The sequence below is a fragment of the Bos indicus genome, chromosome 4 (assembly GCF_029378745.1).
Source record: "Bos indicus isolate NIAB-ARS_2022 breed Sahiwal x Tharparkar chromosome 4, NIAB-ARS_B.indTharparkar_mat_pri_1.0, whole genome shotgun sequence".
In the NCBI taxonomy this organism is placed as follows: domain Eukaryota; kingdom Metazoa; phylum Chordata; class Mammalia; order Artiodactyla; family Bovidae; genus Bos; species Bos indicus.
The window spans coordinates 48195665-48221091 of record NC_091763.1 but is presented as its reverse complement, the minus strand read 5'-3'; the positions used below and the strand labels follow the sequence as shown (position 1 = coordinate 48221091).

The window sequence follows — 25427 nt, the reverse complement described above, 5'->3', positions numbered from 1 at the left end:
AGTTCTGCTCATGATAATTTTTGGATACTCCATAGCTAATATCTGGTAAAATAAGAGTAATGGAAATTGTATTCAGTAAAGTCCCTTTATCTCTAAAATTCTCTTGTGGTGGCAAGTTGTAGAGGACAAATGGGCTCTTGACATATGGGCTGAAGACCACTGAGGTGGGGTTAGCGAGAGGACAAAGACACTGGTTACTGGGTCTGTGAGATCATATACACCTCAAGCATTGTATTCATATTAGTGATGTGAATTATTATTATTTTTCAGTTATATATGATAAGTGAAATAGATTTTCAATTTAAAAACGTTATGGAATGCATCCTAGTGGTTTTATATAATGTGTTTTCTCAATCACTGGATTCTAAAGGGAATTTTCTGAGGGTAAGTTGGAGAATTTTCTAAAGTTATATTGACAAAAGGGAACATACATACAGCATTGAATTAGATAATACCTAAGAATTCATGTGAATTTGTTTACATTACCTGGGTTTTACCAATTTGGGTTGTGATTTTCTTCATGGTAATTTTTCAGGCATGTATGGTCCATTTTGGCATATGAATATTCAGAAATAATGGGAATAATAAGGAAATAAACTAAATGCCTCTCTCTGAAGGGTATATATAGCATTTGAGAGCTGGAAATTGTGTGTGTCTCCTCATTTTAATGATGAGGAAACTAAGGCTCAAAGTCATACTGAGAAGATATACAATAATGTCCCAGACTCCTGGTTTGATTATTATGACTGCTATACCATGAAGGCAACTAATAATTCAAATTGTGAAAAATTAAAGATAATTGGTCAGACAATGTGTCATTGCTTAAAAGCAGAATTAACTGATAACTTATGGCATCTTGAATTTTAGGGAACAGTTTTTATACGGATCCCTGAAGCTCATTTTTACAGTAAGGTTTACTATACTGTGGCTCTTTGTCTCTCTTTCCCTCTCTGTTTTTAGATTTCTATATTTAATTGATACCTTCTTCAACTCCATATAGTTTTTTTAAAAAGTATAAATTTATTTATTTTAATTGGAGGTTAATTACTTTACAATATTGTATTGGTTTTGCCATACATCAACATGAATCTGCCACTAATGAGGTGGATGAAACTGGAGCCTATTATACAGAATGAAGTAAGCCAGAAAGAAAAACACCAATACACTCCATATAGTTTTATCTAACCCCTTTCCCACAATTTTCTAGCAAAGACTTGTAACTTGTATTTTCATTTTTAACCTTTTTCAAATAAAGATAATTTTCCCCTCAGAGGTTACAACATTCAAGAATAAAACAAATATTGTAGTATGCTGATGTGGATTATTTCTATAATAATCATGTGAATAGTGCCATAGAAATAGTGAGAATATTTTTATTTTCATGCCTTCTGTGGCTCAAGTGACTGCATCTGAAAATAAATAGAAAATAATAGAAAATAGAAAATAAATAGTTAATAGAAAATAAAGGATTTGTCCAGAGAGGAGAGGGCTCCTAGATGAGTGTTGGTTCTGATGAATAAATAGAACTGGGCTTGAACTGCTACCAGATGTCCACACCAAGCACTAAGAGAAAGAACAACTGAGTGCAAGAAAAATATGCCCAATGTTCTTCTAATATTGGCTGTTCCCTGACCATGAACCTCAGAGGAGGCAGCCTAATGAAGCCCACATCAACAAAGAACCTGCAATGAGCCCTCCTTCATGAGAAGCAAGACTCCCTAGCTCTGGGGAGACCTAGATCACCCATTTGTGTGAATTCACCTCTCTTCACTCATAAACAGCAGTAGACAAAGGGGAGCTCTCAAACTTGTGTTTGAAGTGTGGATGCTCACTGAAGCATTATTTTTTTTACAGCAAAAAGGAATAAATAGATGAAGGAAGGATGAGAGGAAGATGACAAATGTCTGCACCAATAGAGGAATACTTCTGTCACTGAACCAAACTTGGGTCCACTTGTCTGTGCACAGTAAAGTCTATCTACTGACATAGGGTTGTGGGGAAGGAAAGTGCAGCGTTTATTGTAATGTGCTGTACAAAAATTGGGGACAGCTAGAGCTCAGTCTGAGCTCCCCGATGGCTTCCAGGGAAAGATTTTTAAAGAAGAGTGAGGGAGGGAGGTTGTGGGTGCATGATCAGCTTGTGGACATTCTCCTGCTTGGCGGTGAGACACATGGGAGTTAACATGATCAACCATCTAGTCACAATCCGTCTAGGGGTCCACGTGCTTGTGGGCAGTATACACTTTCTCTGCCTGGTGGTGGGTTCAGCAGCTGCAAAGCAGCTCAAAGGACATGGCTCAGAATATTATTTATAGCCCTTAAAGAGGAACCAAAGGTCCTTGAGTTTGTTTAATTACAACTATTATTATTTTGTCTTGCTTGACTATTTTCCTTTCTGCATTTTCTCATTTCTCTGATTAAATTTATTCTTTGACTAAAATTTTTCAAAAGGCAGGCAGAGGACACTGGGGAGAGTCCTGTTCTGGGCAGGTCCCATAGAGCCCTGCTCAATTACCCTTAGATAAGATGTATTATGCTCCTGTTACAAAACTCTACAATAATTAAAAGACTTAGACAAATCTATATGTATTGATATGGTACTATTTTATTGAGGGAAAACCAGATTGTGAGACAGTATTTATATAGGATACAGTCTTTGTTTTTTTTAAGGGTCTGATCATCTGGGAAGGGTCTAGAATATTCTGCAAACCATGAACAATGATCACACGGGGTAGTAGGAGTTTGAAGAAGGTGAGAAGAGTTGAGTGTGGGTCTTTAACTTTTTATTTCAATGATGTTGCTTGAAACTTGTGTCAAGGAACATGCATTGCTTTTGTAAATGAGTATTTACAAATAAGCAAAAACTTTTTTTTTACAGATAAGTATTATTTTGTAAAAATAATAACTGCACTAGAAAATAGAGGTTACATGACACCAACACACACACCTTGAAAGATCTGTATAAAAACAGCAGCACTGTTCCGCTCTAAGGCAGTAAACTTACAGTACAGATTTTTACATTCTTTATACTTTTCTGTATTTTTCCAGCCATATTATCATCAAACCAGAAAAACCATTTTGAAAAAAAAAAAACAAAAACTTTAGAGTGGAGTTTCCCTCTTGCTACTGTTTTTCAGCACTAGCCAGACATACTAAACATTCATGTTGCCAGGAGCACTGGACTTAAATTTGGTCTTCTGCTTTCATAAATAGCTATGAAGACACCTAGACATTTGAAGTACCCAGGCAAATACTTGGGTTGAGAGCAATGGTGTCCTGGTAAGTTTCACAATGCTGCCCCAAGGAACCTGCACCCTGATTTGTAATGTTTAGATTTCTCTGTTAACATGCCCACCCTTCCAGCTGCCTTCAGGCTGCCTGCTGGCTACCCTTGTGATCACCACCATGCTGGTGGATTTGGACGGGATGCTCCAGACACTGGTACAAGCCGGCTCCAAAGCACAAGCAATGGAGACAGTCTGGGGTGGGAGGGGGCTGGGGAGGTTCTTGACCTGGCTTGATTTTCTTCTCTTGTCCCCTCTTCTTGGGCACATGGAGAGAGGCCCAAAGAAGAGGGGAAGTTGGAGGGGATAGCTGCTAGATAAGTGTGGAGGAGTCTAGTTTTGTCAAGACTAGTCTTACTGTCTGGCCTGGCAGTGGGAAATGTGGGGATGGAGATGGGGGCAGGGAGGGCTGGTGGTGGTGTAAGTAGTGTGTGTGGATGTATGGTGTGGGTGTGTGGTCTGGGTGTGTGATGTGGATGTGGGTATGTGTTGTTCACGGGCCTAATGCAAATTTGAGTCTCCATCTTGTTTTTTTCAACAGAATAGTTAGAATAATACCCCCCATCCCACTCCATGGGCCTTCTAAGCTTTGGCACCTTGAGAGCCTGTTGAAGATACAGGCTGGGTAAACGTACTTAGAAAGCAGAAGTGAGGACTTGAGGACCAGACAGATGAAGCAAAAAAAAGCCAATTCGAGGACTACCTGTGTTCAATTCTAGTGAAGTCTGGCTGTTCAGAATGTCTCAGTTGTCCCCTCTTTGGTCATTCCTGTAAGCATCCCAATGCTTATGGTTTTATTCTGGCCACACTTATCCCTTGGTGCTGCCCTTTAATTAGAAAGAAAAGGAAAAGAGGCTGGGACAAAGCTAGATTGACTGTGCCTTCAAAACTGTAAAAGCAGGAAAGAAATTAGGTGCGATTTCCCTTTCCCCACACCCTGAATGCTTGTCTATATACTACCCCCCACCCCCAGTGGAAATCTTGATTTACACTGACTCACCACCTCATATAACATCCTCTCCATGGAGGAAATAGGCATCATCTCTTTTTTTTCTGGACAAATCAGGCCTTCTCCGATCCCCACCCTCTCTCCCCACCGCTGCCTCCAGGCCATTTACCTCTGTACCCTCCCTGATGAAATGCCGGGTATTTGCTTCTGTGGTCACCATTCTCATGGCTCCCATCCTTTTTGCATGCAGCCTAAAGATGGGAGATGAACCAGCCTCTGGTCACAAAGCAAGAGTGGGCAAGGGGTAGCCAGGACTCATTATATTCACAAAAAGAAACCACAAGGGAGAAAAGTGTCTTTGCTTAACTTTCAGAGAATTGTTGCACTAGACTCGGATGAGCACCACCCTTAAAGCTTTTCGTTCTGAAACATCCAGGCTACATTTTAAAGTGCTTTATTTGTGTTAACAGTTGGTGTTAATTTTTACAGCTTTTTTTTTTTTTCTTTTAAAGGAAGCCTATATGCAAAGTTGCTAGGTTGATGGACATGTATATGCGTTTATATAAGTAGAAACATTTTTATCTGCACATACACTGTATACCAGTATGAACATGTTTATATATAAAAGTGATTTTTCCCCTAATTTTTAATTCACATTTGAATAAATTTATTATTACTGAATAATGGTGGTGGAATTGGGGGGGTGTGTAGGGGGGGAGGGAAGATATTTTTGTGGTTTAAAAATAGAATTCTAGAGAATAGTTGTATTTCTTTGATGGAACAGTAGACCATTTCTGAAATGTTATGGTGAAAATAACAGAGGAAGTTCTGAACCAATAGTTCTCATCCAGTTTTCCTCCTGAGCATGAAGGAACAGTATGATACTGGCCCTCTAGTGGGTCTCTGTGACAAGGAACAAAGGTAGTCCATGAGGTGGGCACAGTGGTCCAGCTTAAGGAAGCTTAATAGAATAAAGCAGAGGTGGGGGTAAGGAGAAAGGGGACTGTTAGAACTTAACTTTATTAAGGAATAAAGATTATTAATACCATATGTGTGGATCAATAGGCATGCATAAAAATTACTCATAAATAAGTGTGCATATAATAATTTAAGACATGTTTATGGAGGGCCTGCTGTGTAGCCAGTGGTGGGGATGCATATTTACATTAACAGGCAAAAAGGCAAATGAGGTGCCATAATGTTACATTCTAGTTGGTTGGAGATGGGAGAAAAGAGAGAGAGAATGAAGTCTTCCAGGTGATGACATGCTTGTGGAGGACAACATATCAGGATAAAGAGGACCATTCTTTTCGGCAGAGTGGTCAGGGAGGGCCTCTCTGATGATAGATTGAATTTGAGCAGAGATATAAAGAAAGAGGCCGAATCATGCAGATTCCTGGAAGAAGACCATCTCAGGCAGAGGAAGTAGTGAAAGCAGAGTCTGTCTGTGGGCCTGACTCCATGCATTCAAGGACCAGTGGGGAGGCCGGGGGTGGGGTGGGGAGCCCTTGCTGCAGGAACTGCAGTCAGAGGGGCTGCTGGCCTCCAGATCATGTCGGGTCTTCCGGTCACCACCAGGACTTTGGATTTTGCTCTGAGTAGAGGGGCAGCAGAGGGGAACTCACTGGAGAGTTTTGTGTGAAGAAGGACCTCAGCTGATTTGCACTGGGAAAGAACTAGGACTGCTGTGTTGAGAGTAGATGGTGCAGGTGATATGGCAAAAAAGACCAGCGAATTTATAAGTCACTGGAGCAGCTGAGACCAGCAGCAGTAGAGATGGTGAGTAGTGGTTGGATGCTGCATACACTTCTGAGGCAGAACCAGGACTTGATGAGGCCAGCAAGGCATCTGAGGTGCAAAAATTAAGAAAGCCCTCACCTGAGACATGTCATGGGGTAGTTGAGAGGAGAGCAGTTGGGGTCTCAAACAGAGACAGTATCCCTAATACCTGGACAGAAAGCAGAGTGTAGGCCACAGAGTAGGTGGCTCAGTAGATGTGGGGGTAGAAGAAGTGGACTTTCTGTTTTGATGACTGTTTTATCAGAGATTGAAGGGCAAGATCATTAGCTGAGCAAGCCTGGGGAGAAGTAGAGGTTTGAGAAGAGTGAAGAGGGAATGAAATAATCCATAGGAGGGTAAAAGTGAAGGAACCAAGGATCTGTAGTCAGCTTGGTTACGCAAGCCCCTCCTCTCCCCAAGTTAGCAGTACTGGGGCTGCATGCACACAATTGTTGGGGCTATTTGCGCAGACTGATGGATTGATAAGGAAGTCTGAAGAACACAGCTCTAGACCATGTAAGATCTTCCAAATTTGCTTTAAAATCTATACTTGAAAATCTAATTTTAAAAAATCTAACAATAGCTACCACTCTATCTGATAAACCACGGCCCAGAATAATAGTTTAAAAATTATTAGCAGTAATGACATTTCTTTTTTTTTAATTTTATTTTTAAACTTTACATAATTGTATTAGTTTTGCCAAATATCAAAATGAATCCATCACAGGTATACATGTGCTTCTATACAAAGCTGGGCTTCTGATGAAAATGATTAACAGGATTCCTGAACATACTGCTCTGTCTGTTGCTAAACCAGCCTTCTGCTAAGCCAGCTTTTGTAAATTTCCAGCAGCTCTTACCTCCCTTTGGAACCAAGACTTGCCCAGAGAACCTCTATCAACATATTTACCCCAAGTATTTCAAAGTGTCCAACTAATGTACTATTAAGAATCATCATATTTATACTGAATGTATGAGATTAAGACTGTTATTCCTTGTGTATCAGCTCAGAGCGACTATGCTCTGCTTATCTCAGGCATACGACATTCTCCCTCTGTTATTAATCGTACCTCAAGATCCCATTTCTGCTGATGGCAAAAATGTGACCTAGTTATTTCCCATCAGATTTAGTCACTTCAGTGATTTCTCATTTATTTCAGAGAACTGTCTCTCCCGTCTCCTGGAGTTCTATTTATGGGGGTGAGGTGGGGGTTGGGAAGGGAGTGGACAGGTGAGATGGGGAGAAGAGCTTAAGGCATTTGTGGGAAGGGGCATCAGATCCTGATGGTTCTGTGTCCTCTCCAGCCTCCTCTGAGATGTAATTGTCTGGTCTTTGGTCAGCATCTCTGTTGTGCTATGGAAACCAGGCGTCTTGCTGTGGACTCCAGGCTGTGTCATATAGGCTTTTCCTTCTGATGGTATCCTCCCTTGTGGCCACAGAGCCCCTTCTCATCCATCATCCCTCTTTCTGCCTTGCTGCAACTCTCCTGGCAGCATGGGAAATCTTGAGAAGTCTTCTTGTCCCTCTGGATATAAAGGAGACTTAGAAGACCAGCCTGTGCCCTCTTGGACGACACAACTTGATGCCATTTCTGTTGCTTAGCTGCTGCTGCACGTTGTTGACCCTGAAGGTTTCTCTGGAAAGCCTGCTGCCTCCCCAGGCTTCCCTGGGATGTGACTTGGGTCCTCTCCTGTGGCTATGCTAAGTGGGGGTGAAGCACAAGGTCAGAGACTAAATCTCCTCTGTCTCTTGTTGCTGGATTTAATTTAAGTCCTTAATCAAGGAATCTTCTCAGCGTTTCTGCTTATGGCATAAAGTTGATGCACGAAGTTCTTAACTTTTGGAATATGAACAGACACCCAAAGAATGTACGCTTGTTCTTGCTGTTGAGTTCCCTGGCTTTGCAATATATTCTCTTTGGTATTAATTTCAAGAATCTCTTTTTTGAAATATATGAGCCCCAAATCTGTCTTTTGTCTGTCATGATCTGTCTTTCTTAGGGTCACTAATCCTTAGTCCCATAGTCTAGTTTTACTGATAGAAGGGTCATGGGGTAGAAAGAACTTACTCCCAATTTAATGAAATATTTTTATTATGTTTGCCCCTCTATAAACAAAAACTGTAACTTCAGGGACTCCAAGAGGATGAGAGGGGCTTCCCTCCTGCAGTGCAGAAGATGTGGGTTCAATCCCTGAGTCAGGAAGATCCTCTGGAGAAAGAAATGGCAACCCACTCCAGTATTCTTGCCTGAAAAAATCCCATAAACAGAGGAGCTTGGCAGGCTACAGTCCATGGGGTCACAAAGAGTTGAATGTGACTTAGTGACTAGACAACAACAACAAGGGGATAAGAGAGCAGAGTCATTCTGAAGGCTAATCAGCAAAGGTTGGAACATGTGTTTCCAACTCCATTCATATCATCAGAATTCTCTGGGGTCCTTTTTTTTTTTTTTTAATTTATTCTTCAATTGAAGGACAGTTGCTTTACAGAATTGTGTTGGTTTCTGCCAAACAACGTGAATCAGCCATAGGTTTATATATGTCCCCTCCCCATCTCAGGGGTCCTTTTAACAAGACACAGTGCTGAGACCTGCTCCTAGAACTGCTGTTCAGAAGCCATCTATTTATTTTTTAAAATTGCGCACCGGTGATTCTAATCCATACCTATCTCTGGAAGCTATAGGCCAGGGAACAGCTATAGCTTTGAGGCCAATCACAAAGAGGGGAGGAGCTAGATGTGTCTAGAATCTTGTGTGTAATCTGGAGTGGAGATCCACCTATTGACACCACTCATGGCAGAGTATGCAGATAACCCCAAGCAGAGGATCAGGAGACAAAGGGGGAACCGAGCAGGAAATAAACCAGAGCAAGGGAGCAGGTGCCAGCAAGCTCATGAGAACTGAGAGTGTGCAGAGAAGTTGGCAGCAAAAGAATGGAGATGAGGAATCTGGAAGAAGGAGACCCTGATTTTCTTGAACTTTCTGCCCTCAATGAGGAAGATTCTAATATTTCTTCTGCTAATTCAAAATAAAAATGTTAGAGAGTCAACAATTCCCCACTTCTTGATGGGCATTGGCATAAGGCTGCTGAAACACACAAGCCCATACCTGGCTGTGCAGTCCAAGACAAAAGGGAGAAAGAGCCCTTGTGACAAGGAAGTAGACTGATGGGAAGCTAAGCTAGATTTGGGTAGGTTGACAGGTAGAAAGAGACATTTTAGGTTGTAGGGATTCTGGAGTTGCTTGTTCTGCTAAGTGAAATAAGTCAGACAGAGAAAGACAAATACCATATGAGATCATTTTTATGTGGAATATAAAAGATACAACAAACTAATGAATAGAACAAAAAAGAAGCAGACTCACAGATACAGAGAACAAACTAATAGTTACCGATGGGAGGAGGGAGGGGGAGGGGCAAGATGGGGTAGGGGAAAAAGTGTTATTATAAAATTATATGAAATCATGTATGCAAACCTTCTGAGAATTGTAAAGCACTATAGAATTTAAAGAATTTTTCATTTAATAAAAACAAACAAACAAAAAAAACCAAAACCATATGCCTGTATGAGGGAACCATGTATGACATCTCCTACTTTCCATAAACAGAAAAAAACACTGATTTTGAGTAACTTTGTTAATATTTGCTGGACACTAGTGATATTACACGGAGAAGGCAATGGCACCTCACTCCAGTATTCTTGCCTGGAAAATCCCATGGACTGAGGAGCCTGGTGGGCTGCTGTCTATGGGGTCGCTAAGAGTCGGACTCGACTGAGCGAATTCCCTTTCACTTTTCACTTTCATGCATTGGAAAAGGAAATGGCAACCCACTCCAGTGTTCTTGCCTGGAGAATCCCAGGGACCGGGGAGCCTGGTGGGCTTCCGTCTATGGGGTCGGACGGAGTCGGACATGACTGAAGCAACTTAGCAGCAGCAGCAGCAGTGATATTACAAATAAATTAAAAAAGAAACCTTCTTAGAAAACATTAAGTCTATCAGATATCATGTGCTGCATACTATTCTGATTAAAAATAAACACAAAGCTACCTTGAACTTGTAGTGCATGCTGCTCTGAGGTCACTTCAGTCATGTCCAAATCTGTGACCCCACAGACTATATCCCACCAAGTTCCTCTGTCCATGGAATTCTCTGGGCAAGAATACTGGAGGGGGCTGCCATTCCTTTTGCCAGGTGGTCTTCCCAACCCAGGGATTGAACCCCACTCTCTTATGTCTCCTGCATTGTCAGGTGGGTCCTGTACCACTAGTAACACCTGGGAAGCAAGAGTCTGCAATTAACATCTATTTTTTTTTTAAAGTAACAGGTATGCCAGTGAACGAGGGATCAATCAACCCATTCTGCCCAATATATATGGATTTGTTAATTTTATTTTTAATTGTAGAAAAATAAACATAAAATTTGCCATCTTTACCATTTTTAAGTGTATGGTTTAGTAGTGTTAGGTATGATTCAGTAATGTTAGGTATGTTCACATTGTTGTACAGCAAATCTCCAGAATTTTTCGTCTTACAAAATTGAAACTCTATAGCCCCCTTTCCCGGAGAAGGCAATGGCACCCCACTCCAGTACTCTTGCCTGGAAAATCCCATGGATGGAGGAGCCTGGTAGGCTGTGGCCCATGGGGTTGCTAAGAGTTGGACATGACTGGACGACTTCCCTTTCACTTTTCCTTTCACGCATTGGAGAAGGAAATGACAACCCACTCCAGTGTTCTTGCCTTGAGAATCCCAGGGATGGGGGAGCCTGGTGGGCTGCTGTCTATGGGGTCGCACAGAGTCAGACACACCTGAAGTGACTTAGCAGCAGCAGCAGTAGCAGCCCCTTTTTCTGAATAACCCCATTTCCGTTCTCCTTCCAACCCCTCGCAACTACCAATTTAGTTTGTCTCTATGAATTTGGTGACTCCAGATACCTTAATCAAGTAGAATAAGACAGTACATTTCATTCTGTGACTGGCTTATTTTACTTAGTGTAATGTCCTCAAAGTTCACTGATGTTATAGCATGTGTCAAAACTCCTTTTCAAGGCTGAATGATATTCCATTGCATGTAGATACCACATGTTGTTTATCTATTCATCTACTGATGGAGATTTGGGTTGCTTCCACTTTTGGCTGTTGTGAATAATGCTGCTATGAACATGGGTGTACAAATATTCTTTTGAGACTTTGCTTTAAATTCTTGGCACATGGGATCTCCAGTTTTCACTGTGGCCATGCAGGATCTAGTTCCCTGACCAGCGATTGAACTCAGGCCCCCTGCATTGATTGGGAGTATGGAGTCCTAGCCACTGGGCCAGCAAGGAAGTCCCTCATTGTGGTCTTGATTTGCATTTCCCTAATGTTAGTGATATTGAGCATCTTTTCACATGCTTGTGAGTCCTTTCCTATCTTCTTTGGAGAGATGTTTATTCAAGTCCTTTGTCCACTTTTAAATTGGGTTATTTTTTAAGTTTTAGGAGTTCTTTATATATTCTGGATATTAACCTCTTCCCAGGTATATTATTTGCATATCTTTTTCTCCTGTTCTGAAGGTTTCTTTTTCACTATGTTGCTTGTGTCCTTTGGTGTATATAACTTTTAAATTTAGATGTAGTAAAATTTATCTTAATATATTCACTTTTGTTGCCTGTTCTTTCATTGTCATATCCAAGAAATCATTGCCAAATCCAATGCATTGAAGGCTTATCCCTGTGTTTTCTTCTAAGAGTTTTATGGTTTCAGATCTTTGATCTGTTTTGATTTAATTTTATATATGGTGTAAGATAAGGGTCCATATTAATTGTTTTGTATATGCATATCTAGCTTCCCTGACAAAATTTATTAGAAAGATGTTCTTTTCCCTCATTGAATGGGCTTGACACTCTTGTTGAAAATTATTTGACTTTATATGCAGTGACTCATATACAGGTTTTAAAAACAGCTTTATTAAGATGTAGTTCACCCATTTAAAGTGTACAATTCAATGTACATTTTATTTTGAATATACTTTTTAGTATATTAATTAAATACTGGGTGGAGTTGTATATCCATCATCCCAATGAGTTTTAGAATACTCTCATCAACCCAAAAAGAGACCCAGGATCCCTTAGTTGTTACCCTATACACGCAAATGACCCTCACTTTAGTCCTAGGCCACTACTAATATACAATTTTAATAGATTTATCTTTTATGGACATTTTCTATAAATAAAATCATACAGTATGTATCCCTTCGTAACTCCCTTCTATAACTTACCATAATGTTTTCAGTTTTCATCCATATTGTAATACATAATAGTATTTAATTTCTTTTTATGGCTGAAATGGCAACCCGCTCGAGTACTCTTGCCTGGAAAATCCCATGGACAGAAGAACCTGGTAGGCTACAGTCGATGGGGTCACAAAAGAATCGGACATGACTGAGTGACTTCACTTTCCTTTCTTTGCATGGATATGTCACATCTATTGATCCATTCATCTGTTGATGAACATTTGAGTTGTTTCCACCTTTTGGCTATTGTAATTAATGTTGCTACAATTATTTGTATACAAGTATTTACATGGACATCTTTTCATTCATGTTGGGTATATACCTAGGAGTAGAATTGCTGGTTCATGGCAACTCTGTGTTTCTTGTGTGCATTTCCTTTCTTTCTTTCTTTTTTTCTTGTTAATTTGCTAGGTATTGTTTTGTTTTGAAGTATAGTTGATTTATAATATTAGTCTCAAGTGTTCAGCATAGTGATTCAATATTTTTATAGATTTAACACCATTTAAACTTATTATTAAAATTGGCTCTATTCCCTGGGCTGTACAATATATCCTTGTAGCTTATTTATTTTATACATAGTAGTCTGTATGTCTTCCTATCTTGCCCCTCTTCCCTTACTTCTCCTCACTGGTAACCACTACTTTATTCTCTATATTTGTGAGTCTGTTTCTGATTTGTTACTTTTATTCATTTGTTTTATTTTTTAGATTCCACATATAAGTGATAACATATAGTTTGTCTTTGATTTATTTCTCTAAACATAATATTCTCCAGATCCAATCATGTTGTAAATGGAAAAATTTCATTCTTTCTTACAGCATATGTTTGTGTGTCTATATATATATAGGCACATGTACATGTTAGCCATCTGTATGTTTTTTGTGGAAAAATGTCTATTCATGTCTTCTGCCCATTTTTAAGTGAAGTTTTTTTTTCATATGAGTTGTATGAATTATTTGTAAATAAATATATTTTAAATAAATATGACCCTTACTGGTCATGTGATTAGCAAACATTTTCTCCAATTCAGTAGGCTATCTTTTTGTTTTGCTGATGGTTTCCTTTGCTGTGCAAAAAGTTTTAAGTTTAATTAGGTCCCGTTTGGTTCTTTTTTGTTGTTGTTATCTTTGCCTGAGAAGACAGATCCAAACAAATTTGCTATGATTTTTGGCAAAAAAATGTTCTACCCATGTTTTCTTCTAAGTTTTTTATGGTTTCCCGCTCTTACATGTAGGTCTTTAATCCATTTTGAGTTTATTTTTGTATGTGGTGTGAGGAAATGTCCTAATTTCATTCTTTTACATGTGGCCATCCAGTTTTTCTACCTCCAGTTGTTTTTGCGTCAGTCTCATACTGTCAGATTTTTGTAGCTTTGTAGTATAGTCTGAAGTCAGGGAACTTTGTTTTTTTCCTCAAGATTGCTTAGCTATCTGGGGCCTTTGGTGGTTTGATATAAAATTTTTAATTATTTGTTCTAGTTCTGTAAAAACTGTTATGAGTATTTTGACGAGGATTGCATTAAATCTATAGAGTTCTTTGGGCACAATGTACATTTTAACAATATTAATCTTCCAATCCAAGATGGGGTATCTTCCATTTTTTGGTATTATCTTCATTTTGCTTTCTCAGTGTTTTATAGTTTTAAGAGTATAGGTCTTTCAACTCCTTGGTTAACTATATTTCTAGTTATTTTATTCTTTTTGATGTGATATTTAAATGGGATGGTTTTCTTGCTTTCTTTTTGGTATTATTAGTGTAAAGAAATGTAACGTTTCTGTTTATTAATTTTATACTTTGCTGAATTCATCTATTAGTTCTAAATGTCTTTGGGGGGAGACATTAGTGTTTTTCTCTATATAGTATCATGTCATCTGCAAATAACGACTGTTTTACTTCTTCACATTCAATTTGGATGCTTCCCTGAGTGGGCTTCCCTGGTGGCTCAGATAGTAAAGAATATGCCTGCAATGTGGGAGACCCAGGTTCAATCCCTAGGTCGGGAAGATTCCCTGGAGAAGGGAATGGCTGCCTGCTCCAGTATTTTTGCCAGGAGAATTCCAGGGACAGACAAGCCTGGTGAGCTACAGTCCATGGGGTCACAAAGAGTTGGACATGACTAAGTTGACTGTGTGTATCACAATAAACTGTGGAAAATTCTGAAAGAAATGGGAATACCAGACCACCTGACCTGCCTCTTGAGAAATCTATATGCAGGTCAGGACAAAACAGTTAGAACTGGACATGGAACAACAGACTGGTTCCAAATAAGAAAAGGAGTATGTCAATTGTCACCCTGCTTATTTAACTTCTATGCAGAGTACATCATGAAAAACGCTGGGCTGGAAGAAGCACAAGCTAGAATCAAGATTGCCAGGGGAAATATCAATCACCTCAGATATGCAGATGACACCACCCTTATGGCAGAAAGTGAAGAGGAACTAAAAAGCCTCTTGATGAAAGTGAAAGTGGAGAGTGAAAAAGTTGGCTTAAAGCTCAACATTCAGAAAACGAAGATCATGGCATCTGGTCCCATCACTTCATGGGAAATAGATGAGGAAACAGTGAAAACAGTGTCAGACTTTATTTGGGGGGGCGCTCCAAAATCACTGCAGATGGTGACTGCAGCCATGAAATTAAAAGACACTTACTCCTTGGAAGGAAAGTTATGACCAACCTAGATAGCATATTCAAAAGCAGAGACATTACTTTGCCAACAAAAGTCCATCTAGTCAAGGCTATGGTTTTTCCAACAGTCATGTACAGATGTGAGAGTTGGACTGTGAAGAAACTGAGCGCAGAATTGATGCTTTTGAACTGTGGTGTTGGAGAAGACTCTTGAGAGTCCCTTGGACTGCAAGGAGATCCAACCAGTCCATTCTAAAGGAGATCGGTCCTGGGTGTTCTTTGGAAGGAATGATGCTCAAGCTGAAACTCCAGTACTTTGGCCACCTCATGCGAAGAGTTGACTCATTGGAAAAGACTCTGATGCTGGGAGGGATGGGGGGCAGGTGGAGAAGGGGACGACAGAGGATGAGATGGCTGAATGGCATCACTGACTCGATGGACATGAGTTTGAGTGAACTCCGGGAGTTGGTGATGGACAGGGAGGCCTGGCATGCTACAATTCATGGGGTCGCAAAGAGTCGGACACAACTGAGCAACTGAACTGAACTGAAGTGACTAACACACACACACACTTACTTTTTGTTTTTCTCTTGCTGCCTTTAGAATTCTCTCTTTAATTTTTGCCTTTTTAATTATGGTATGTCTTGGTGTCGGTTTCTTTGGGCCTATCCTGTTTAGGATTCTGCACTCCCTGTATCTGGATATCTGTTTCATTTTTCAGGTTTAGGAAGTTTTCAGCCATAATTTCATCAATTACATTTTCAACCCCTTTCTCTCTATTTTCTCTTTCTGGAACACCTATAAGGTAAATGTGAGTATATTTGATGTTGTTTCAGAGGTCCCTTAAACTTTCTCATTTTAATTTGTTTTTCTTTTTGCTCTTCTGATTGGGTGATCTCCATTATCCTGTTTCCCAAATCACTTATGCACTCCTCTATACGATCTAGTCTGTTGTTTATTCCATCTAACGTGCTTTTCATTTCAGTTATTGTATTCTTGAGTTCTGACTGGTTCTTTTTTATGTTTTTTAATTCCTTGTTAAACTTCTCCCTGTAGTCATCTCTTCTCTTCCCCACTTCAGCTAACATTCTTACTACTAAATGCTTTGACTTCTTTATCTTTCAATTATTTATCTGTTTTCCTTTAGTTGTTTTTAACAAGTATTTTTTTTTCTTGCTCTTTTATTTGAATAAAATTCCTCTTCTCATTTTGCATATCTTTCTCTATCTCTATAAAATTAGGTGAAACTGTTACCTTCCTACTCTTGAGGGGTTATCTTTGTGTCGCAGTGTCCCTCTGCAGTCTGTGTGCCCAGTGGCTTTGGTGGGAAAGCAGGATCCAGAGTGAGCACAGTCCTGTCTTCGCTCAGTTTGTGCTGGCAGCTATCACTTTGGTGGGAGGTGGGGCTTGAGATGAAGGGGCTAGAGTCAGAGCTAGATGTGAGCTGGGGTTTCTCCTATGCTCAGTGACTGATAGCACCCTGTCAGGGGCAAGGTTGGTCCAGGGTGCTGGAGCAGAAGCTCTGAGGGTTAGATCCTGATTGATGCTGTATCCTTCCAATGTTCTTTCTCACCCCTCCCAGCATCAGCACCTTTGCCCCCGAGTGGAACAGTGCTGGAGCAAATGGGACCAGAGTAGGTGCCTGGTGTGGGCTGCGGAGCATGCTGGGGTAGTCCAAATCCACCAGCCATAGTTTCAGACTGCTCCCTCTCTGTTGCCTCCATGAGTGCCAGCAATGGTTGCCCTGCCTCATTCAGGTGCAGAGCCACGTCTGAGCCAGCTCTGTCCCCCACAACCATGCACTTTCCTCAGCAACAGCAGCCTTTGCCCTAGTGGGACGCTGTGCCAAACTGGAGTGGTCTGGGGCAGGTGCTTGATGTGGTCTGGGACACAGGCTGGGACAGTCGTGGAAAACTAGCCACAGTCCCAGGCTGTATCAATCTGCTTCTTCTGACTTGTTTCTGGGACTAAGCAGCATGTGCACACTATTCATGAGCAAAGTCTAGGTTTCCTACAGCCCTCCCATTGGTCCCACTGGTTTTCAAACCACCTAAGCGGACTCATAGATCAGTCCTGGGTGTTCATTGGAAGGACTGATATTGAAGCTGAAATTCCAGTACTTTGGCCACCTCATGCGAAGAGTTGACTCATTGGAAAAGACCCTGATGCTGGGAAGGATTGTGGGCAGGAGGAGAAGGGGACAACAGAGGATGAGATGGCTGGATGGCATCACTGACTCAATGGATGTGAGTCTGGGTGAACTCCGGGAGTTGTCGATGGACAGGGAGGCCTGGCGTGCTGCGATTCATGGGGTCGCAAAGAGTCGGACATGACTGAGCAACTGAACTGAACTGAAGGGGACTCATCTTCCTAGTGTCCAGTGCTATTCTGCCCAATATGTGTTGAACTGCTCATGCCCCAGGTAGGATCTCCAAGCCTGTGCATTCTCCCTCCTCATCTGTGTCTTCTGGCTGCCCATGTCCTGACCTGCCCATGATCACTTCTTTTTCTTTCCTAATGACTCTGGTGTGGAAGTTTCCTTACAACTGTGGTTGTGTAAGAATCTTTCTGCCAGTCTCCAGTTTGTTTTCAATGAGACTTGTGTCACATGTGGATGTATTTTTGATGTGTTCATGGATGGAGGTGGGCTCAGAGTCTTCCTCCTCTGCCTTCTTGATCTCCTTCTTGTGTGAACCTTTAGTATGAGAGGATCACTGGTTTCCAGGAAAATGAAAAACAATCTTCTGATAAATTATGGTGAGGAAAATAATACAACTGCGGGTCTCATAAAATCAATGATGACTGAACTTAAGTCAGGTGGCAGGAATGATTAGTTATAAACTGTTTTGAAATTCGTATCAAGTAGTACCAGTTTTTCAGGTTCACATTGTAAAGAGACTAGGCTGGAGATGATGTAATATGAAAATTTCATTGAATGAAAGGAAATAATTATGTCAGGAATCCAATAATATAAAATGAGGGAAATAAATAAAAAGATCTTGGTCAATAGCAATACTTTAAATCCCTTTATAGAGGGGGCTGGTGGACTCTTCAACTCTGTATTCTTCCAGCAGGCAGAAGAAAAAGGAGCATTGCTTGATTCACTAATTCAAATGGGAAGTAGGGTAAACAAGTGAGTCAGGCTGGGCTGCTGCAAGATGGGTAGGAATTAGTAGGGAGGGTGGTGGTCTCAAGAGTACACACTTATCTAAAGCCATTCAAATTCAGATTTTCTTGACTATGACAGCCAATCAAAACATATGAACCCGGGTCCTGGACAACTTGTTGCAACCCCTAAAATTAAAAAAAAATGGAGAGGAGAAAGGGGGGGAAGCAAAAGAGAAAGGGGGGCACTGAAATTGAACCCTAGCAAATTCCAGTGACACCTCATTATCTTATGTTGCTATTTTTATCACAAATGGGGCTTCCTGTAAATTGACTCTGTAGAGAAACTACTTCCTTGAATCCCTCTTAAGAGAGTGGAGTGGATTGAAATGGGGAAGAGGAAAAGAGAGCTGCATTTTCACATTTATTAATAATTCAAGGTCCAGAGGTAGAATTCTGACTTCTGAACCAGTATTTCCTGTTCAAATGTGTATTCTGATTCAGTAGGTGTCTAAGGATGGGCCTGAGATCCTGCATTTCAGTAAGCTCCCAGGTGATGCTTGTCCTGTTGGTCCCCATAGTGCACACTTCGAATACCAGGGTAGCAAATAACTCTTGGATGAAGAAAACTACTACCTCCACATATTTAAAACATTATAAGCAGTAAGGATATGGAACAATTAGGGATGTTTCCCTTTTCTAGGTCAGGCCACTCTTTGAATTTTGTAATCCTAATAAGATATTCAAGACATCAAGGGGCAGAAACCAGTCAAAAAGAGGTCACTGTTCCTAGCAGCCAAGTTCTGGCCAATGGGATGTGAGCCTCAATCATGTGAACAACTTTTGGGTTATGCCTTTGAACGGAAGATGTTCCATCCCCTTCCTTCTCTTCTCTCTGGCTGGAATGCAGGCACAGTGGAGAGCTATTTTTGACTGTGTGGGCAAGGGCAATAGCTGAGGAATATCAAAACAAAAAGGGCCTCAACTTTGCAGAGTTAAACAGCAATACTAGCTCAGAAATATATGTTAGAAACACAGTTGTCTTTTAAAAGCCACCACTTATTTGGGTCTGTCAAGGGCAACCAACCTGTATCATGAGGAGTATGGAACCACAGGGCTGATTTCATTTATTATGTTAGTCACAGTTCAATTACAGATAATAAAGATCAAGTTTAGGGAGATTAGTATAGGGAATTAAATGGCTTTTAGTAATGCTAAGAGTGAGCTGAAGACCAGATGCTAGGTTGAGCTTTCAGAAATGACTCTGAAAACCACACTGCAAATGGTGTCACCAAAGCAGCTGCCGTGTCTTCCATCCTATAAAAGCTGCTGCTACCAAAGAGACTGTCTTAGGGAGGATGCCACCACAAACAGGAAATTATCGTTACTACCGCAGGCTCCAGAACCACACAGCCTCAGCTGTGGTCTGCACCAGTGAAATGATGCCCTGTGCCTGCCTTACGGCATCTTTCTAAAATTAGTGACTGGCACCGGGACCAAAGCGAATTCAGCTGCAGAGAAATTAATCACTTCCATGTATACCCAATAGTAGAGGATCTGTTTCTTTCTCTACCTCTGCCTTTCTTCGACTTTCCAAAATTTGCATGGCTGCATCTGATTGGCCAGATCTGAGTATCTTTCAAAACCCTATCTGCTAGGGCATCTGGGAAATGCAGTTTTTAGCTTTCTGGGCTCTAATGTTCAGGAAGGCACAACAGAGGCACAATGGGATGAATATTAAGTACTTATCTACCATATACATTCACACAAACAAAATTGAGCCTGGCAAAACGTAAGGGTTACACCAACACTGTACTAAAGGGAACTTCATAGCCTTCAATGCTATAATTACTAACCAGGAAAAGAAAATAAATGAACTAACTATTCAACTCTAGAAGCTGTACAAAGAACAACAAAACTGACCTAAAAAATACAAATGAATGAGTCATTTTAAAAATAAAAACTTAAATTACTAACTTTTAAAGCAAAGTAATTAGTGAATTAAAAAATTTCTTTTCTGAAACAAAAGAATCTCCAGAAGACTAATTTAGAAGAAATGGAGAAAATATAAATAACATGCAGAATGATAAAAGGGATAACTAATACAGATGGAGGAAAAAAGTTTAGACATTTCCAATAATACAATATTTTGCCAAGTACTATCAGTCAGCTTCAACAATTATTAATGTTTTGCCACTTTTGTTATTTATTCTTCTCTTTTCTTTTCTCTCCATTCCCCACTTCTTTTTCTCTTGGAGTACTTTAAGAGAATCCATACACCATAGCCTTTCACCTATAAATACTTCATAATATATCACTAACAAATTAGGACTTTAGCCATAGTAGCATTACACTGAACAAATTAACAGTAGTTTTTAATATCATCTAATATCCAGTATGTGTTCAACTTTCCCTGATGGTATGAAACTCTTAACAATTGTTTTATTAAAATGAGTATCCAGAGAAAGTCCACACATTCTATTTAGTTGATGTATTGCTTAAGTATCTCTAGTTTGTAACAGCTATCCTATCCCATATGCCATTTTATTTGTTTAAAAAATGAAGTTATGTGTCCCTAGAATTTTCCACATTCTTAATTTGACTGATTGCATCATCATGAAAAAGACAGTTTTTAAGTGAGAAAATATGATCGATGATTAGGTGATGATAAATTTGAATAGCCTAAGAAAATCCAGGATTGTCCAAGAAAATATTTCCCAATTTATTTTAAAACATGTAAAAAGCATGAATACATTCAGACTAGACATTGGAAAAATGTAAAGAATTACCCAAAACCTTCAACCCAGATGGTTTTATAGGTAAATTGTTCCAAATATTCAAGTTTCAATTAATTTTTTTTTCATTATTTAGCTATTTGAAAGCATGGAGAGAACATAGAACTGTTTCCAATTTATTTTACAAAATTACCATTACAATGATTCCAAAATTGGAAAAAAAAAAAGCATAAAGACAAAAATTACACACAATATATGTCTCTCTTTTCCTTTTTATTGGCCACACTGTGGCATGCAAGATCTTAGTTCCCCAACCAGGAATCGAACCCTTGCCTCCTGCAGTGGAAACATGGAGTCCTAACCACTGGACCACCAGGGAATTCTTCACAACTTTCTTTTTTTTTAATTTAAATTTATTTATTGTAATTGGAGTCTAATTACTTGACAATATTGTATTGGTATTGCCATACATCAGCATGAATCCACCACGGGTATACACGTGTTCCCCATTCTGAACCCCCCTCCCACCTCCCTCTCCGTACCATCCCTCTGGGTCATCCCAGTGCACCAGCCCCAAGCATCCTGTATCACACATCGAACCTGGACTGGCGATTTGTTTCTTATATAATATTATACATGTTTCAATGCCATTCTCCCAAATCATCCCACCCACTCCTCTCCCACAGAGTCCAAAAGACTGTTCTATATATCTGTGTCTCTTTTGCTGTCTCGCATACAGGGTTATTGTTACCATCTTTCTAAATTCCACATATATGCATTAGGATACTGTATTGGTGTTTTTCTTTCTGGCTTACTTCACTCTGTATAATAGGCTCCAGTTTCATCCGCCTCATTAGAACTGATTCAAAATATTCATTTTAATGGCTGAGTAATATTCCATTGTGTATATGTACCACAGCTTTCTTATCCATTCAACTGCTGATGGACATCTAGGTTGTTTCCATGTCCTGGCTATTATAAACAGTGCTGCAATGAACATTGGGGTACACGTGTCTCTTTCAGTTCTGGTTTCCTCGGTGTGTATGCCCAGCTGTGGGATTGCTGGGTCGTATGGCAGTTCTATTTCCAGTTTTTAAAGGAATCTCCACACTGTTCTCCATAGTGGCTGTACTAGTTTGCATTCCCACTAACAGTGTAAGAGGGTTCCCTTTTCTCCACATCCTCTACAGCATTTATTGCTTGTAGACTTTTGGATCGCAGCCATTCCGACTGGCGTGAAATGGTACCTCATTGTGGTTTTGATTTGCATTTCTCTGATAATGAGTGATGTCGAGCATCTTTTCATGTGTTTGTTAGCCATCTGTATGTTTTCTTTGGAGAAATGTCTGTTTAGGTCTTTGGCCCATTGTTTGATTGGGTCGTTTATTTTTCTGGAATTGAGCTGCAGGAGTTGCTTGTATATTTTTGAGATTAATCCTTTGTCAGTTGCTTCATTTGCTGTTGTTTTCTCCCATTCTGAAGGCTGTCTTTTCACCTTGCTTATAGTTTCTTTGTTGTGCAGAAGCTTTTAATTTTAATTAGATCCCATTTGTTTATTTTTGCTTTTATTTCCAATATTCTGGGAGGTGGGTCATAGAGGATCCTGCTGTGATGTATGTCGGAGAGTGTTTTGCCTATGTTCTCCTCTAGGAGTTTTATAGTTTCTGGTCTTATGTTTAGATCTTTAATCCATTTTGAGTTTATTTTTGTGTATAGTGTTAGAAAGTGTTCTAGTTTCATTCTTTTGCAAGTGGTTGACCAGTTTTCCCAGCACCACTTGGTAAAGAGATTGTCTTTTCTCCATTGTATATTCTTGCCTCCTTTGTCAAAGATAAGGTGTCCATAGGTGCATGGATTTATCTCTGGGCTTTCTATTTTGTTCCATTGATCTATATTTCTGTCTTTGTGCCAATACCATACTGTCTTGATGACTGTGGCTTTGTAGTAGAGCCTGAAGTCAGGCAGGTTGATTCCTCCAGTTCTATTCTTCTTTCTCAAGATTGCTTTGGCTATTCGAGGTTTTTTGGATTTCCATACAAACTGTGAAATTATTTGTTCTAGCTCTGTGAAAAATACCGTTGGTAGCTTGATAGGGATTGCATCGAATCTATAGATTGCTTTGGGTAGCATACTCATTTTCACTATATTAATTCTTCTGATCCATGAACACGGTATACTTCTCCATCTATTAGTGTCCTCTTTGATTTCTTTCACCAGTATTTTATAGTTTTCTCTATATAGGTCTTTGGTTTCTTTAGGTAGATATATTCCTAAGTATTTCATTCTTTTTGTTGCAATGGTGAATGGAATTGTTTCCTTAATTTCTCTTTCTATTTTCTCATTATTAGGGTATGGCAATGCAAGGGATTTCTGTGTGTTGATTTTATATCCTGCAACTTTACTATATTCACTGATTAGCTCTCGTAATTTTCTGGTGGAGTCTTCAGGGTTTTCTACGTAGAGGATCATGTCATCTGCAAACAGTGAGAGTTTTACTTCTTCTTTTCCAATTTGGATTCCTTTTACTTCTTTTTCTGCTCTGATTGCTATGGCCAAAACATCCAAAACTATGTTGAATAGTAGTGGTGAAAGTGGGCACCCTTGTCTTGTCCCTGACTTTAGAGGAAATGCTTTCAATTTTTCACCATTGAGGATAATGTTTGCTGTGGGTTTGTCATATATAGCTTTTATTATGTCGAGGTATGTTCCTTCTACTCCTGATTTCTGCAGAGTTTTTATCATAAATGAATGTTGAATTTTGTCAAAGGCTTTCTCTGCATCTATTGAGATAATCATATGGCTTTTATTTTTCAATTTGTTAATGTGGTGTATTACATTGATTGATTTGCAGATATTGAAGAATCCTTGCATCCCTGGGATAAGCCCACTTGGTCATGGTGTATGATCTTTTTAATGTGTTGTTGGATTCTGATTGCTAGAATTTTGTTAAGGATTTTTGCATCTATGTTCATCAGTGATATTGGCCTGTAGTTTTCTTTTTTTTTTGTGGGATCTTTGTCAGGTTTTGGTATTAGGGTGATGGTGGCCTCATAGAATGAGTTTGGAAGTTTACCTTCCTCTGCAATTTTCTGGAAGAGTTTGAGTAGGATAGGTGTTACCTCTTCTCTAAATTTTTGGTAGAATTCAGCTGTGAAGCTGTCTCGACCTGTACTTTTGTTTGCTGGAAGATTTCTGATGACAGTTGCAATTTCCATGCTTGTGATGGGTCTGTTAAGATTTTCTATTTCTTCCTGGTTCAGTTTTGGAAAGTTGTACTTTTCTAAGAATTTGTCCATTTCTTCCAAGTTGTCCATTTTATTGGCATATAATTGCTGATAGTAGTCTGTTATGATCCTTTGTATTTCTGCGTTGTCTGTGGTGATCTCTTCATGTTCATTTCTAATTTTATTGATGTGATTTTTCTCCCTTTGTTTCTTGATGAGTCTGGCTAATGGTTTGTCAATTTTATTTATTCTTTCAAAGAACCAGCTTTTGGCTTTGTTGATTTTTGCTATGGTCTCTTTTGTTTCTTTTGCATTTATTTCTGCCCTAATTTTTAAGATTTCTTTCCTTCTACTAACCCTGGAGTTCTTCATTTCTTCCTTTTCTAGGTGCTTTAGGTGTAGAGTTAGGTTATTTAGTTGACTTTTTTTCTTGTTTCTTGAGGTATGCCTGTATTGCTATGAACCTTCCTCTTAGCACTGCTTTTACAGTGTCCCACAGGTTTTGGGTTCATATTCATTCGTTTCTATGCATATTTTTATTTCTTTTTTGATTTCTTCTGTGATTTGTTGGTTATTCAACAGCATGTTGTTCAGTCTCCATATGTTGGAATTTTTAATAGTTTTTCTCCTGTAATTGAGATCTAATCTTACTGCATTGCGGTCAGAAAAGATGCTTGGAATGATTTCAATTTTTTTGAATTTACCAAGGCTAGATTTATGGCCCAGGATGTGATCTATCCTGGAGAAGGCTCCGTGTGTGCTTGGGGAAAAAGGTGAAATTCATTGTTTTGGGGTGAAATGTCCTATAGATATCAATTAGGTCTAACTGGTCTATTGTATCATTTAAAGTTTGGGTTTCCTTGTTAATTTTCTGTTTATATGATCTAGCCATAGGTGTGAGTGGGGTATTAAAGTCTCCCACTATTTTTGTGTTATTGTTAATTTCCTCTTTCATACTTGTTAGCATTTGTCTTACATATTGTCGTGCTCCTATGTTGGGCGCATATATATTTATAACTGTTATATCTTCTTCTTGGATTGATCCTTTGATCATTATGTAGTGTCCTTCTTTGTCTCTTTTCACAGCCTTTGTTTTAAAGTCTATTTTATCTGATATGAGTATTGCTACTCCTGCTTTCTTTTGGTCTCTATTTGCATGGAATATCTTTTTCCAGCCCTTCACTTTCAGTCTGTGTGTGTCCCCTGTTTTGAGGTGGGTCTCTTGTAGACAACATATATAGGGGTCTTTTTTTGTACCCATTCAGCCAGTCTTTGTCTTTTGGTTGGGGCATTCAATCCATTTACGTTTAAGGTAATTATTGATAAGTATGATCCCGTTGCCATTTACTTTATTGTTTTGGGTTCAAGTTTATACTCCCTTTTTGTGTTTCCTGTCTAGAGAAGATCCTTTAGCATTTGTTGGAGAGCTGGTTTGGTGGTGCTGAATTCTCCCAGC

The 25427-nt window shown here is 39.5% G+C and overlaps 1 long non-coding RNA gene across 4 annotated transcripts in view; it reads left to right on the top strand.

Annotated features, from left to right (window-relative positions):
• The window catches only part of LOC139182701 (uncharacterized), a 697507-nt gene that overhangs the window by 221988 nt on the left and 450092 nt on the right, over nt 1–25427 (top strand). The window lies entirely within an intron of this gene.